General features: G+C 35.3%; 1 non-coding gene across 1 annotated transcript; it reads left to right on the forward strand.

The window, feature by feature from the left end:
* Nucleotides 1-13,833: 13,833 nt before the first annotated feature.
* LOC112730771 (small nucleolar RNA R71) lies at nt 13,834-13,941 on the forward strand. Its single transcript, XR_003166581.1, has one exon. It is a non-coding gene; the product is annotated as a small nucleolar RNA R71 (small nucleolar RNA).
* Nucleotides 13,942-16,248: the final 2,307 nt, after the last annotated feature.

Consider the following 16,248-nt stretch of genomic DNA (forward strand, 5'->3'; position numbering starts at 1 on the left):
GATTTTGGAGTTTTTTTTTTCTAAATTTTGAATGTTTCTTTTTCTTATGTTTTGGATGTTTTATTAGTTTTTGGATGATTTTTTTAATAGTTTAGATGTTCTTTTCTTAATTTTTGGATTTTTTTTTAATATTTTTAGATGTCTTGTTTTATTAGATTTTGGAATTTTAAAAATAATTTTGGATATTGATCCGTCACCTTATAACTCGGTCTTTATTGTGCATTATGAGTTATAACTCGGCGTTAATTATCATTTATTCTTTACTTGTAACCGACACCTTCATTACCGACTTAATGACCATCATTTCAATCTTAATGATCAAACGGTCATAACATGAATATCATTCATCAATTCTATGCCTATAAAAGGAACCTTCTATATCTAATCTCAAGAGGCAACATGATAAGTTCTATATCATGTCTTACATTCTATATTCATAGAATTATTACACACAACACATGATAACTTCTATTTCATGTCTTACATTCTATATTCATAGAATTATTCTTATACCTCTTAAACACTTACTGACTTGAGCGTCGGAGTGTCTTTTGCAGGTACCCACCCCTTGTTCTCTCCTTGCCGACGTATAACTCATTCCGACGAGAAGTTTGAAGAAATTCATCGACGGACGAGCTATACACCGGCTAATCTCCACAAGAACAATTGGCGCCGTCTGTGGGGAAGAGTAAAATAATTCTTACTCCCCTTAGGTTCATAAAATTTTATTTACATTCAAATTTTTGAACCAATCTCAACAATCTTCTTTAAGATTTTATTTAATACCTCTTATCAAATTTTAATCTATCGTAACTTTTTATAAAGTATGTACTTTATACATTTGAAGTGCTTTACTTTTACGTATCATAATCTTTCACATATCATAATCGATCAATGAACCAATCCGAAAACAAACTCGGTTCTCAATCAATCCGAGCACAAATTCACTTATCAATTTTGCTTACTGTTTCAAAGTTTTCTATTTACACAAGTAAAATTATATATATTATATATTTTATTCAACATACTTTTGCATTTATATTTTGTGTAACTAATATTTACTGATTTATTAGTTATATTCAAACCTCAATATATGTTTTATACAATAATGACATATAACAACAATGTCAATTGCATTTTTATTTCATTATGTATTATATTCTTATTGCTTAATGATTATATTTATACAATTAAATGACGGTAATGATGAGTTCAAATCTTAAAATTGGATTCCATCAAAATTTAATTGTATATTAATTGTATATAACTATTACACTATTCACTTTATGCTATTAAATTTTATGTTACTATCTGTTTAATGTAGAAACTTAAACAGGCAATTTATTATTATTGCACGAAGAATATCCCTTGTCATATTGTAACTGCTAGAAACATTATACTAAATGTATAATTCAATAACTGTTATCTTATTGCTTTATTATCAAATTAAAGCATGTCCTACAAAACAAAATTCAAATATTCACATTTGGCATGTATGACATTCATATATGTCGTCTTCTTCTCTACAATTATCAACTTTCAAGGTATATTTTTCTATTTTGAATTCTTTTACTTTTACAATATATATTATTCAATATATGTTACGATTTTAGACATATTCATTTTCTCAATTTATCTTATTCATGTTGTATGACCTTCACTATAAATTGTAAGAATTCAATAACTAATTGCTTTGAGCGAGAAATTTATCAATAAGTTGTTGTGGGCCGAAAAAATTTCCAAGACAATTAATCATTATATCTTCGGATCATACAATCGATTCCGTCAATTGATATCTATCTCTGAACTTTTCAGTTCACATACAATCAAATGCTAAAATTGTTCTTAAGCGGAAAAGTATCCCCCACTAAACTATCTTGATTGAATGACTCTTATCACTCAATTATTTTTTGAATAAGTGCCGACATAATAACCCGGCTAAGCTTGGGGGCTCACTGTATCATTATTCACTTATCTTTTAGAGTTATAACTCATTTTATTTTTCAAGCTTAGCCTGGATCATATGATCGGCAGACAAAGCTTGGGGGCTGTGATCCGTCACCTTATAACTCGGTCTTTATTGTGCATTATGAGTTATAACTCGGCGTTAATTATCATTTATTCTTTGCTTGTAACCGACACCTTCATTACCGACTTAATGACCATCATTTCAATCTTAATGACCAAACGGTCATAACATGAATATCATTCATCAATTCTATGCCTATAAAAGGAACCTTCTATATCTAATCTCAAGAGGCAACATGATAAGTTCTATAAGTTCTATATCATGTCTTACATTCTATATTCATAGAATTATTACACACAACACATGATAACTTCTATTTCATGTCTTACATTCTATATTCATAGAATTATTCTTATACCTCTTAAACACTTACTGACTTGAGCGTCGGAGTGTCTTTTGCAGGTACCCACCCCTTGTTCTCTCCTTGCCGACGTATAACTCATTCCGACGAGAAGTTTGAAGAAATTCATCGACGGACGAGCTATACACCGGTCAACCTCAGCAAGAACAGATATCTTTTTTTATTAGATTTTGGGTGTTTTTTTTTTGTTACGTTTCGGATGTTTCTTTTTAAGATGGTTTTGGAAATAATTTTGGAATTTTTAAATGAATTTTAGAATTTTTAAAATAATTTTGAATGTTTAAAACAAATTTTAGATTTTTCAAAATGATTTTGAAATATTTAAAACAAATTTTAAAATTATTTTATAATGATTTTTGATGTTTGTTATTATTAGAATTTAGATGGTTTTTTTACATTTTGAATTTTTTCATGAAGTTTTAGAAGTTTTTCGTGATAATTTGAATTCACGTTCCTTCTAAAAGAATTCAAAAGAAAAAAAAATTGCTAGTTAGCTGCAATTGACAGCTCTTGTTAATTCCCTAGTAGAACTGAAAAAAATAAATATCGAATGTGCCCAACCCAACTCTATTGCCCTTTGTACTCTTCACAATCCTAAATTTCAAGATCAAAATCCTCTAAAGTGAGGAAGTTGGTAAAGTGGTAAAGTGAGGAGTTAATCATTCTTAAATTAAGACAATGAGATACACATTTCATGAAAAGTGGCAAAATCAATGGTGATTTGTAACGGCTTATTTTTTGGCAAAACAGAACCTTTTAATGAAGAAATGGAATTTTTTGAAATTACAATAAAGCAAACACCTCACTGCGTCATCAGCTACTAAACTAGCGCAGATTGCATTTACGAGCCACTTCAACTAGGAATTTTAACAGTTTGATTGTCATGGTGAGACTCGTTTCGACAAGCCAAATCTGAATCTCGAGAGAACAAAAATAAGAATATAACAATATTATATATTATTATATTACCTGCTTTAATTAAACTGGATATAAGTTTTATAATATAATAATTGAGCCCAAATCTACCGACATGAGTTAATGCTAGCATTTTTCGATGAGCCTAACTATGTAAATGTATCATCATAGATCTTTTATTTTTGGGATAATCATGTTACTAGAATCATTTATATTAATAGCTCATATATTTACTCTAGGAGTATAATTACTTATGATATAATATATCTAGCTTTAGTAATTATCTCCTTAATGGTATTTTATTAATGAATTCTGGTGACTAACCACCTTCGGGATTCGGCCAGCCTTGATTCCAGCCACCGTCTGCTTCTTTTCTCTTCTTCATACTTGACCTTGAGAACTATCTCCTACTTTCTTTCTTCCGTATATGACTTTGAGAGAGAAGAACAAGAGGGAAAAGTCGAAAAGACTTCATAACCGCTAAGCTTTCAAGGTTCGACCCTTTTGGTTCTAAAACTCTGATAAAAAATTTTAAACCGATTAAAGTATTCACCTTTTTTACTTCTTCACACCCATATGAGATTTGTCGAGGTGAGTTGAAGTATTTCTGTTGTATGCTCCTCTTGACGATTCGGCCCTGCTAAAATCATGAAAAAACTTGATATCTTTGATGTTCTTGCTTAGAAACTCTTAAAAGAGTTTCAAGGAGCAAGAATCCATCAATTTTCACTTGAGAAAGGTGAGAAATTCCTTCCCAAACTTGTGATGAAGACTCGGTCATCATATATATCTTGGTTTAAAAGTTGTTTTTGATTGAAAAATAGAAAAAAAGTGAGCTAGAGATTGTAACACCCTACCACACAGGATCTTATGCTTAAGTTATAAGACAGAGGTGGAGAGCTATTACAACCTCTAAAAGTAAGATTATATATATAATATAGTTGAAAAAGAGATATATATCTAGGAGCCTTTGAAAAAAAGTTAAAGACAAAAGCGTTAAATAAAAAAGACGCAACACTCACGTCAATGATAGCGTAACCGAAACAAGATAAGAGTAAGCTAAACATGCTTATATATTAAAGAGTTTCAAGATACAAATAACAAAGCTCAAGACTCGACTTGCAAAGATAAACCGATCAGAGCACATAAGTATCTATACATATATATAAGAGAACCCAAAATAAGCCCAAAATACAGAGTTTATAGAACTTGTTTCTCCAAAATAACCTCTAAGAGGAGCAATACATCATATACATAAGTAGTGGAGATAATAAGTATCTACATATATAAACATAACCAATATAAAGTCCCAAAATGCAAAATATCTTCGCTGTAAGGAGCTCCCAGAATGCCTCAGCGAGGTGCCTCATGTCCTGCATCTGAAAACCACAAAATATGTATAGGGTGAGAATCAAAGGTTCTCAGTATGGCAACAGTGCCCACATCTCTAACATATAATGTTCCGAAAAAGCCGAAGGTGATCCTAGAACTTCTGACATAAGATTTAATCTTATAAAAACATAACTAAACCAAAACTAAGTAAGGCAACTAACTAAGGATCTTCGTTCTATCTAATACTCCCCTTTCCAACTCTTTCAAATCTTCCAACCTTCACAGGATTCATTTGTTTCAAACATAATTATTACATGTAAGGAAATCACAATTATTATAGATACAGCAGATAAACAGGTAGCAAGTAGTTTATGCAATCAGTTGGGCATTCCAAATAAAGCACACCAAACAAACCATAGATGTATATGATGCATGCCTGTCCTATAGCTGATGATATCATCTGTCGATTATCAAGCCAACCCGACATGTTCGGTAGCTAACCCGGGCACAGTCTTTCTATTGCGCATAAACACCATTAGAGGGGATCCGTGCCCTGTCACCATTAGAGGATATATGTGCCCTGTCACCATTAGAGGATATCTGTACCCTGTCACCATTAGAGGGTATCTGTGCCCTGTCACCCTTACAAACAGAGAGAAAATACAAGCATACTCACATCCAGCATTTTCCATTCATGATTCATTTACTACATTCATTCATTACTTATATATGCATCTCCAGCATACTCGCCACATTTTCACGCTTCCTTAATTTATCATAACCATTTAATCATCAATCATATTTTAGTAATACTTCTTTATTCATTTTCACTTACATTCATTCATTCGATTTCATTAAGGCTAAAATACCTCATACATACCCCATTCCTACACTTCCCATTCATAATTCAACATGTCTCAAGCTTCTCCTCACCTCCAAGTACTCTCTTATTATGACTTAATCTCTTCACTATACTTAAAACTAATATTTAGGGTTTAAAGAAGTAAAATTAGAGGTTTAGAGGTTCAAAAGCATGTTAAGATCGTAAAAATACAATTTTGCTGAAAACAGGGTCACGCATATGCATGGTGAGTTTTTTCCATGCTCCCGTATGCGACCACCTGCACGCGATGCGACTAACCCGAATGGGAAAAATGCTAAGTGCTACAGAATTTTCAATTTTGCACACCGAATTTTCGACGCCCATAACTTTCTCGTTTTAAAACATTTTTCATCTGTTCTTCAAACGGTGTAAACTTCACAGACCCAATTTTCATATGAGATAAGTTTGAAAGAATTTGGGAGTCGGGAAGCCGAGTTATGGCTCGTTGAAATTCGAGCAAAAATCAGATTTTCACAAAAATCCTCAAAGATTGCTAAACCTCAATTTTCATAATTCAATTCAATTCCAACCCTTTTTAAAAATTACCAAACCACATCAAACCAAGTCCCAAAATTTCTCAACACTCCTTAATTACTCCACGAAAAACCAATTCATAATTATAATCACTTCACGCAATATTTTATATCCAAATAACATCATACATTGTCATCCACTTCTACCCACCGCCATCAACTTTCTCATGCCATTATTCATGAACTCAACTATTTCACAACAATTCAACACAATATACATATCAATACATGGTTCAACCCTTCACATACATTAATACACATCACAACATTACTAACCCTCATACATATCCACCAATTTCAATCATCAACATCACACTTATTTCAATCTCATATTCACTCATCAAATATCATCAATATTCATTCAAATAATTATTTCATCAATTATTTATATCAAATATAATATCAACTTCACCACCAATATAGTACCAACAACAACTTTAAATTTACTAACCATTATACATATACCAAGTTACACATACATCATTCATACAAGCATCTATCACAACCTCCAAAACCATCAACCACATACATAATAATCAAACTCAACCAACAACAATATCACAATTCAATTCCTATCTTAAGGTCACTAGCCTAAGTTTTCACGCCACATTATATTTTAGATACGAGAAACCGAATCCATACCTTGGCCGATTCCTCGTAAAACCTGGAGCGTCACAATTTTACCACTGTTCCACAAAATTTGCGGCTGCAAATGCACACCAACAGAAAATCCCAGCCTCCAAGGTCCAAGACCCAAGCTCCCAACATCATCAATATACTCCAAATCAACAATCTTCAATCTAATCCCATACCGTATCACTATAATCAACATTCAAGCTTACTAATTCACTAATTAGCAAAAGGTTTAAGGTTCTTACCTTCACCCACTGATCCTTGAGCCATACCCATAAGGAATCAAGGCTAGTGAACCCCTAAAACATGAGAATCATCAAGGAATTGAATTCCTCAAACCCTAAACCTGAATTTAACACACCAGCAGAAATGTAGCTAGGTAAACACAAGTTACTTATAGTTTTTTTTAAATAGAATTGAAGAGCTCGACGATCCCGACGCGTGGTCACAAATGGCACGCAATTTCGATCACCAGAGCAAAAGTTATCCCACTTTGAAGGTTAGGTTTTCATGAAACTCTCCTTTCCCTCTCTCACACTTGCCCAGCATGTTTTCTTCTTTGTGTGAGGAAGAAGAGCTGTGCTCTTCACTTAAATGTGTGTTGGGTTGATCCTTGGGCCCGGTTCAACCGATTTGGCCCGTTTGACCCAATCTTCGGCCAAATCTTTTAAAATTAGTGTCAAAATTCTTATTTTAATTAGCTCTACCTCATTAAACTATAAAATTCTATTTTCTAATTTCTTGGATTAATAATTAATTTATTGACTAATTATTTTCTAATTTTGTGGGTTTTACAGAGATCACCTAGAAGAAACCAGTTTTTGTGAGCTGAAACAAAGAGGTAAGATTTGGTAAATTAATTGTGACTTGATTGTGTTGTTGATGTCTAGTTGTTGGTTGATTGCTTGATGCTTGAAATTATGTATTTGCGTGGTGTTTTGATGTATATTTGATGGCTGAAATGCAGGACGCTAGGCTCCCTTTTCTTGAAATTTTATGGGCATTGGGCTGCCTCTTCTTGAAACTCCTTGGGTGCTGGGCACCCTCCCTTTGGAACCTTATGGGTGCTGGGTGCCCTATTTAAATTTCATGGCCACTGGGCACCCTCCCCTGGGAACTCCATGGATAAAAAGCGCCCTCCTCTTGAAACATCATGGGTGGTGGGCGCCCCACCGTTTAGTCCCCTGGGCGCTGAGCACCTACATTTTGCTATGAAGTTCACTCTTCGAAGGCGTTGAGCGCTGGTTATGGGCACTAAGCGCCATGCATTATGACTTGTGGCACTGGGTATCCACCACTGGTGCTAGGCGCCAAGGCATAAGAAAACAGAGTTTCGAGAATAACAAACGAAAAAATGTAATTTGGTGAAAATTCAGAGGTAAAAGTATAATTAGTTTAGTCAAAATTTGGGGATTAAAATATAATTAACTAAAGCTTAAGGGCTAATCTATAAATAACTAAAGTCTAGGGATTAAAGTGTAATATTCAAAAGTTAAAGAATATAAAAATAATTAAAGTAAATGGCAAGGACATAAAGACAAGTAACGTAAAAGTTTAAGGACTATAGTAATTATAGTAAAAGATGTAGTGGTATGCGAAATTGTTACTCAGGTTGTGAATTGTTGTTCGAAATTGATTCCCTGGCAATGGCACCAAAAACGGATGCACAGAACCATGGTCTAAACATATCTTCACAACTTCGCATAACTAACCAGCAAGTGCACTGGGTCGTCCAAGTAATACCTTACGTGAGTAAGGGTCGAATCCCACGGAGATTGTTGGTATGAAGCAAGCTATGGTCACCTTGTAAATCTCAGTCAGGCAGATATAAAATAGTAATGAGGTTTTCGAAATTAAGTAATAAAAGAAGGATAGAAATACTTATGTAAATCATTGGTGAGAATTTCAGATAAGCGCATAGAGATGCTTTCGTTCCTCTGAACCTCTGCTTTCCTGCTGTCTTCATCCAATCAGGCTTACTCCTTTCCATGGCTGGCTTTATGCAAGGGCATCACCGTTGTTAGTGGCTACATCCCCTCCTCTTGTGAAAATGGTCCAAGATGCCCTGTCACGGCACGGCTAATCATCTGAGGTTCCCGATCATGCTGGAATAGGATTCACCCTCCTTTTGCGTCTGTCACTACGCCCATCACTCGCGAGTTTGAAGCTCGTCACAGTCATTCAATCATTGAATCCTACTCGGAATACCACAGACAAGGTTTAGACTTTCCGAATTCTCTTGAATGCCGCCATCATTCTAGCTTACACCACGAAGATTCCGATTAAGAGATCTAAGAGATACTCATTCAATCTAAGGTAGAACGGAAGTGGTTGTCAGGCACGTGTTCATAGGGAATGATGATGATTGTCACGTTCATCACATTCAGCTTGAAGTGTGAATGAATATCTTAGAAGCGAAATAAGATGAATTGAATAGAAAACAGTAGTACTTTGCATTAATCTTTGAGGAACAGCAGAGCTCCACACCTTAATCTATGGAGTGTAGAAACTCTACCATTGAAAATACATAAGTGATAATGGAGTTCATTGGTCTCGGTCCCAGAGGGGAACCGGAGTAACCAAAGCTACTATGATCCAAAGATAAAACTCAGGATGTCTAATACAATAGTAAAAAGTTCTATTTATACTAAACTAGTTACTAGGATTTACAGAAGTAAGTAATTGATGTATAAATCCACTTCCGGGACCCACTTGGTGTGTGCTTAGGCTGAGATTGAATGTTACACGTGCAGAGGCTCTTTCTGGAGTTGAACGTCAGGTTGTAACGTATTTCTGGCGTTCAACTCTAGTTTGTGACTTGTTTCTGGCGTTTAACTCTAGACAGCAGCGTAGAACTGGCGTTCAACGCCCTTTTATGTCATCTAAACTCGGCCAAAGTATGGACTATTATACATTTCTGGAAAGCCCTGGATGTCTACTTTCCAATGCAATTAGAAGCGCGCCATTTTGAGGTCTGTAGCTCCAGAAAATTCACTTTGAGTGCAGGGAGGTCAGAATCCAACAGCATCAGCAGTCCTTTTTCAACCTCTGAATCTGATTTTTGCTCAAGTCCCTCAATTTCAGCCAGAAAATACCTGAAATCACAGAAAAACACACAAACTCATAGTAAAGTCCAGAAATGTGAATTTAACATAAAAACTAATGAAAACATCCCTAAAAGTAACTAGATTCTACTAAAAACATACTAAAAACAATGCCAAAAAGCGTATAAATTATCCGCTCATCACAACACCAAACTTAAATTGTTGCTTGTCCCCAAGCAACTAAAAATAAAATAGGATAAAAAGAAGAGAATATACTATAAATTCCAAACTATCAATGAAACAGAGCTCCAATCAGATGAGCGGGACTTGTAGCTTTTTGCCTCTTGAATAGTTTTGGCATCTCACTTTATCTATTGAAGTTCAGAATGATTGGCATCTATAGGAACTCAGAGTTCAGATAGTGTTATTGACTCTCCTAGTTCAGTATGATGATTCTTGAACACAGCTATTTTATGAGTCTTGGCCGTGGCCCTAAGCACTTTGTTTTCCAGTATTACCACCGGATACATAAATGCCACAGACACATAATTGGGTGAACCTTTTCAGATTGTGACTCAGCTTTGATAAAGTCCCCAATTAGAGGTGTCCAGGGTTCTTAAGCACACTCTTTTTTTGCTTTGGACCTTGACTTTAACCGCTCAGTCTCAAGTTTTCACTTGACACCTACACGCCACAAGCACATGGTTAGGGACAGCTTGGTTTAGCCGCTTAGACCAGGATTTTATTCCTTTAGGCCCTCCTATCCACTGATGCTCAAAGCCTTGGGATCCTTTTTATTTGCCCTTGCCTTTTGGTTTTAAGGGTTATTGGCTTTTTGCTCTTGCCTCTTGGTTTTAAGAGCTTTGGCTTTTTCTGCTTGCTTTTTCTTTTTCTTTCTATTTTTTTTTCGCCTATTTTTTTTCTGCAAGCTTTGTACTTTGCTGCTTTTTCTTGCTTCAAGAATCATTTTTATGATTTTTTAGATCATCAAATAACATGTCTCCTTGTCATCATTCTTTCAAGAGACAACATATTTAACATTCTTAAACAACAACTTCAAAAGACATATGCACTGTTCAAGCATTCATTCAGAAAACAAGAAGCATTGTCACCACATCAATATAATTAAACTAAGTTCAAGGATAAATTCGAAACTCATGTACTTCTTGTTCTTTTGAATTAAAACATTTTTCATTTAAGAGAGGTGATGGATTCATAGGACATTCATAACTTTAAGACAAAGTTACTAAATACTAATGATCATGTAATGAAGACACAAACATAGATAAGCACTTAACATAGAGAAAACGAAAACAGAGAATGTAAGGACAAGGAATGAGTCCACCTTAGTGATGGTGGCGTTTCCTTCTTGAGGAACCAATGATGTCCTTGAGCTCTTCTATGTCTCTTCCTTGTCTTTGTTGCTCCTCCCTCATTGCTTTTTGATCTTCTCTAATTTCATGAAGGATGATGGAGTGCTCTTGATGTTCCACCCTTAATTGTCCCATGTTGGAGCTTAATTCTCCTAGGGAGGTGTTGATTTGCTCCCAAAAATTCTGTGGAGGAGAGTCCATCCCTTGAGGTATCTCAGGGATTTCTTGATGATGAGCTTCTTCATGTGCCTATTGAGATCCATGAATGGGCTCTCTTGCTTGCTCCATCCTTTTCTTAGTGATGGGCTTGTGAGATGAATCTTTCCATCTCCCATGGCTCAGAGATGGAAGCAATTGTCTTCCCTTTTCTCTTTCTTAAGGTTTCTCTGGCCTTAAGTGCCATTAATGGTTATGGAAAAACAAAAAAGCTATGCTTTTACCACACTAAACTTAGAATGTTGCTCGCCCTCGAGCAAAAGAAGAAAGAATAGAAGAAGAAGAAGATATGGAGGAGATGGAGGGATGTGTGTATTCGGCCATATGGGTGGGTTTGGGTGGGAAATTGATTTTGAATTTTGGAGGTAGGTGGAGTTTATGAGGTAGGTTTATGGGGAAGAGTGGATGGATGTGAGTGGTGAAGTTGTGCTAGGGAAGAGAGATTGAGGTGATTGGTGAAGAGTTTTGGGGAAGAGTGTTTATGGGATTGTGTGAAAGAGGGGTGAGAAGAAGTGAGTGGAGGTAGGTGGGGATCCTGTGGGGTCCACAGATCCTGAGGTGATCCTGTGGGGTCCACAGATCCTGAGGTGTTCAAGGATTTACACCCTTGCACCAAATTAGGCATGCAAAATGCCCTTGCACACAACTCTGGGCGTTCAGCGCCAGATTGGTGCTTGTTTTGGGCGTTGAACGCCCATTTGTTGCCCATTTCTGGCGTTGAACGCCAGAACCATGCTTGTTCTGGGCGTTCAGTGCCAGCTCTTCTCCAGGGTGCGTTTCTGGCGTTCAAACGCCCAGATGCTGCCCATTTCTGGCGTTCAGCGCCAGAACCATGCTCTGTTCTGGCGTTGAACGCCCAAAACATGCTTCTTACTGGTGTTTAAATGCCAGTAAGGTCTTCCTCCAGGGTGTGATTTTTCTTCTGCTATTTTTGATTCTGTTTTTAATTTTTCTATTTTTTTCGTGACTCTACATGATCATGAACCTAATAAAACATGAAAAAAAATAAAAATTAGATAAATAAACATTGGGTTGCCTCCCAACAAGCGCTTCTTTAATGTCAATAGCTTGACAGTGGGCTCTCATGGAGTCTCACAGATGTGCAGAGCTTTGTTGAGACCTCCCAACACTAAACTTAGAGTTTGGATATGGGGGTTTGACACCAAACTTAGAGTTTGGTTGTGGCCTCCCAACACCAAACTTAGAGTTTGATTGTGGGGGCTTTGTTTAACTCTGCTTTGAGAGAAGCTTTTTATGCTTCCTCTCCATGGAGGCAGAGAGAGATTCTTGAGTTGTAAACACAAGGTTGTCCTTATTCAATTGAAGGATCAATTCTCCTCTGTCCACATTAATCACAGCTCTTGCTGTGGCTAGGAATGGTCTTCCTAGGATGATGGATTCATCCTCTTCCTTTCCAGTATCTAGGACTATGAAATCAGCAGGGATGTAAAGGCCTTCAACCTTTACTAACACGTCCTCTACTTGTCCATAAGCCTGTTTTCTGGAATTGTCTGCCATCTCCAATGAGATTTTAGCAGCTTTCTCTTCAGTAACATCCTCATTCTCTTCAGAAGAGGAATACTCATCAGAGCTCATGAATGGCATAAGGAGGTTCAATGGAATCTCTATGGTCTCTAGCTGAGCCTCAGATTCCTTTAGTTCCTCAGAGGGAAACTCCTTATTGATCACTGGACGTCCCAGGAGGTCTTCCTCCTTGGGATTCACGTCCTCTCCTTCCCTTACAGGTTCGGCCATGGTGATTAATTCAATGGCCTTGCACTCTCCTTTTGGATTCTCTTCTGTATTGCTTGGGAGAGTACTAGGAGGGATTTCAGTGATCCTTTTACTCAGCTGGCCCACTTGTGCTTCCAAATTTCTAATGGAAGACCTTGTTTCATTCATGAAACTCATAGTGGCCTTAGATAGATCAGAGACTAAGCTTGCTAAATTGGAGGTATTTTGTTCAGAGTTCTCTGTCTGTTGCTGAGTGGATGATGGAAAAGGTTTACTATTGTTAAACCTATTTCTTCCACCATTATTAAAGCCTTGCTGAGGCTTTTGATCCTTCCATGAGAGATTTGGGTGATTTCTCCATGATGGATTATAGGTGTTTCCATATGGTTCACCCATGTAATTCACCTCTGCTATTGCAGGGTTTTCAGGATCATAAGCTTCTTCTTCATAAGAAGCCTCTTGAGTACTGTTGGATGCAGCTTGCACTCCATTCAGACTCTGAGAAATCATATTGACTTGCTAAGTCAATATTTTGTTCTGAGCCAATATGGCATTCAGAGTATCAATTTCAAGAACTCCCTTCTTCATAGACGTCCCATTACTCACAGGATTCCTCTCAGAAGTGTACATGAACTGGTTATTAGCAACCATGTCAATGAGTTCTTGAGCTTCTGCAGGCGTTTTCTTTAGGTGAATGGATCCACCTGCAGAAGTTTCCAATGACATCTTTGATAGCTCAGATAAACCATCATAGAATATATCCAGGATGGTCCATTCTGAAAGCATGTCAGAAGGACACTTTTTGGTCAACTGTTTGTATCTTTCCCAAGCTTCATAGAGGGATTCACCATCTTTTTGTTTGAAGGTTTGAACATCCACTCTAAGCTTGCTTAGCTTTTGAGGAGGAAAGAACTTGGCTAAGAAAGCCGTGACCAGCTTATCCCAAGAGTTCAGGCTGTCTTTGGGTTGAGAGTCCAACCATATTCTAGCTCTGTCTCTTACAGCAAAAGGGAAAAGCATGAGCCTGTAGACTTCAGGATTTACTTCATTAGTCTTAACAGTATCACAGATCTGCAAGAATTCAGTTAAGAACTGAAAAGTATCTTCAGATGGAAGTCCATGAAACTTGCAGTTCTGCTGCATCAAAGAAACTAGCTGAGGTTTCAGCTCAAAATTGTTTGCTCCAATGGTAGGGATGGAGATGCTTCTTCCATGTAAATTGGAATTAGGTGCAGTAAAGTCACCAAGCATTCTCCTTGCATTATTGTTGTTGGGTTCGGCTGCCATCTCCTTTACTTGTTCGAAATTTTCAATAAGGTTGTCTCTGGATTGTTGTAATTTAGCTTCTCTTAGTTTCCTCTTCAGAGTCCTTTCAGGTTCTGGATCAGCTTCAACAAGAATGCCTTTTTCTTTGTTCCTGCTCATAAGAAAGAGAAGAGAACAAGAAAAGAAGAGGAATCCTCTATGTCACAGTAAGGAGGTTCCTTATTGTTAGTAGAAGAAGAAAAGAAGAAAAAAATTCGAACACAGATAGAAGAGGGGGTTTGAATTTGGTGAGTGATGTGAGGAAGAGATGTTAGTAGGTGAATAAATAAATAGAATAAGATGAGAGAGGGGGAGGATTTTCGAAAATAATTTTTGCAATAGAGTTAGTGATTTTCGAAAATAGTTTTTGAAAAAAAGGTTAGTAGTTTTTCGAAAATTCAATTAAAAAATAAAATAATTAGTTAATTAAAAAGAAATTTTGAAAAAGGTAGAAGATATTTTCGAAAATTAGAGAGAGAGAGTTAGTTAGGTGGTTTTGAAAAAGATAAGAAACAAACAAAAAGTTAGTTAGTTAGTTGAAACAAATTTGAAAATCAATTTTTGAAAAGATAAGAAGATAGGGAGTTAGAAAAGATATTTTGAAATCAAATTTTGAAAAAGATAAGATAAGAAGATATTTTTGAAAAGATATGATTTAAATTAGTTTTTGGAAAAGATTTGATTTTTAAAATCACAATTAATGACTTGATTCACAAGAAATCACAAGATATGATTCTAGAACTTAAAGTTTGAATCTTTCTTAACAAGCAAGTAACAAACTTGAAATTTTTGAATCAAAACATTAATTGATGATGATATTTTCGAAAATTTGATGAAAAATTAAGAAAAATATTTTTGAAAAATATTTTTGAAAATTTCTAAAATTACTAAGAAAAATGAAAAAGATTTGATTTTTGAAAAAGATTTTGAAAAAGATAAGATTTTTAAATTGAAAATTTGATTTGACTCATAAGAAACAACTAGATTTTAAAAATTTTTGAAAAAGTCAATCCAAATTTTCAAATTTTATGAGAGAAAAGAGGGAAAGATATTTTTTTTATTTTTGAATTTTTTAATGATGAGAGAGAAAAACAATGAAAATGCTCAATGCATGGAGATTTTAGATCAAAACAATGAATGCATGCAAGAATGCTATGAATGTCAAGATGAACACCAAGAACACTATGAATGTCAAGATGAACACCAAGAACATATTTTTGAAAAATTTTTAATGCAAAGAAAACATGCAGGACACCAAACTTAGAAATCTTTAATGCTTAGGCACTAAGAATTCAAGAATGCATATGAAAAACACCATACAACACAAAACAAAAAATCATCAAAATCAAACAAGAAGACTTACCAAGAACAACTTGAAGATCATGAAGAACACTCTGAATGCATGAAATTTTCGAAAAATGCAAGATGAATATGCAATTGACACCAAACTTATAACATGACTCAAGACTCAAACAAGAACACAAAAATATTTTTTATTTTTATGATTTTATGATTTTTTTTTGTATTTTTTTTTCGAAAATTATTTGAAAAAAGAAAAATAAGGATTCCAAAATTTTTAATATGAATTCCAGGAATCTTATGCTCTAAAGCTCCAATCAAAGGGTCAGGCATGGCTTAATAGCCAGCCAAGCTTTAGTACGTAACTCAGACATGACACATCTAACATGCCCTACAGTCATGGCTTTACAGCCAGCCATGCTTCATGAAACACTAGAATTCATTCTTAAAAATTCTGAAGAAAAATATATTTTTGAAAACATTTTTTTTTTAGATTTTTTTCGAAAACAAGGGAGAAATTTTTGAAAGAATTTTTTTTGAAAAATTTTTGAAAATAAAACAAAAAAAAATTACCTAATCTGAGCAACAAGA

This window comes from Arachis hypogaea, chromosome 12 (assembly GCF_003086295.3).
Source record: "Arachis hypogaea cultivar Tifrunner chromosome 12, arahy.Tifrunner.gnm2.J5K5, whole genome shotgun sequence".
NCBI classification, from domain to species: domain Eukaryota; kingdom Viridiplantae; phylum Streptophyta; class Magnoliopsida; order Fabales; family Fabaceae; genus Arachis; species Arachis hypogaea.